Source organism: Sinocyclocheilus rhinocerous, unplaced genomic scaffold (assembly GCF_001515625.1).
Source record: "Sinocyclocheilus rhinocerous isolate Xijiao unplaced genomic scaffold, SAMN03320098_v1.1 scaffold77, whole genome shotgun sequence".
Classification (NCBI taxonomy): Eukaryota; Metazoa; Chordata; class Actinopteri; order Cypriniformes; family Cyprinidae; genus Sinocyclocheilus; species Sinocyclocheilus rhinocerous.
In genome coordinates, this window is record NW_015635045.1 from 97,349 (window position 1) to 97,603 (window position 255).

Consider the following 255-nt stretch of genomic DNA (forward strand, 5'->3'; position numbering starts at 1 on the left):
GGTAAAAAAAAACAGGAGGACATTTACTATTTTTACACACCAGAGGCTTTTAAATGAGTTGTGAATCTAAAATATGCGTGTTAGAGAATGTACAAATGGTTACCATTGTTTGTGTTGTTTGTGTCAGAAAAGCAATTCTGGGCTTTTAAAAAAAAATTTTTTAGCTTATTTGGTTGTTATTCTTGTTATTCTTGCTCTAGAAGGTTTTCAAAAGCCCTTTAAAATTAAATATGTACACAGTTTGGATTAAATGAA

General features: G+C 29.4%; 1 protein-coding gene across 3 annotated transcripts in view; it reads left to right on the forward strand.

Annotated features, from left to right (window-relative positions):
- Positions 1-255, forward strand: part of LOC107746344 (stAR-related lipid transfer protein 13-like) — a 58,313-nt gene that overhangs the window by 14,490 nt on the left and 43,568 nt on the right. The gene's annotated exons all lie outside the window — the stretch shown is intronic.